This window comes from Triticum urartu, chromosome 7 (genome assembly GCF_003073215.2).
Source record: "Triticum urartu cultivar G1812 chromosome 7, Tu2.1, whole genome shotgun sequence".
In the NCBI taxonomy this organism is placed as follows: Eukaryota; Viridiplantae; Streptophyta; class Magnoliopsida; order Poales; family Poaceae; genus Triticum; species Triticum urartu.
In genome coordinates, this window is record NC_053028.1 from 422,506,917 (window position 1) to 422,507,695 (window position 779).

Consider the following 779-nt stretch of genomic DNA (forward strand, 5'->3'; position numbering starts at 1 on the left):
CTATACGGGAAAGCATAATCCGTTAGGGTTCTGTATACAGTGTAGACACTGGCCCGTCGTGTCAGTGTCTTAGTGTGCATTTTGCGCTTTTTTGTTCTGATTTGTGGATGAGAGTTAGGAGGTGTTTGGTTCGTGCTTTTGTATCGTAACCTGATTACAGCGTTAACAGATACCGTCAAATCTTGTTTGTTTTCGTTGCTCCATAATCCCATAACATGGTATTAGATCCCAGCCTAGTACAAATCTGTTACCGGTCAAAATTATCCGTAACGAAAGCCGCTGCAGCCGTCTTCCTCCTCGCTATCTCCTCTGCGATGGTTAAAGCGTTGCTGCCGCCACCAGCCGTCTACGCCATCGCCGCAACCAGCCGCCGGCACCATCGCGTCCGACGCCGCAACCAGCTGCCGTCGTTGCGACCGCCGTCGGCGCTGCCGCTGTCGCCACCACAACCAGCCGCCGGCGCCATCGCGTCCGCTGCCTGCGCTGCCGCAACCAGCCGTCGTCGTTGCGACCGTCGCCGTCGTGTCCGCCGCCGGCGCTGCCGCTGCTGTCGTTGCTGTTAGCCTCGCTCTCGGGCCCTCGCCCCCAAGACAGGAACGATGTTGCCTTCTTCCTTGCCTCCATGCGCAGGTCCAAGGTATTCATTAACGTTACAGCGTAGGTAGCCAAACAAAGTTTGATTTTTGCCTATACCGTTTACGTTAACGCTGCAATCCGATTACGTTTGCGTTTGCGTTACCGATCTGCAACCAAACACTTCCTTAATTGCATACAATTAC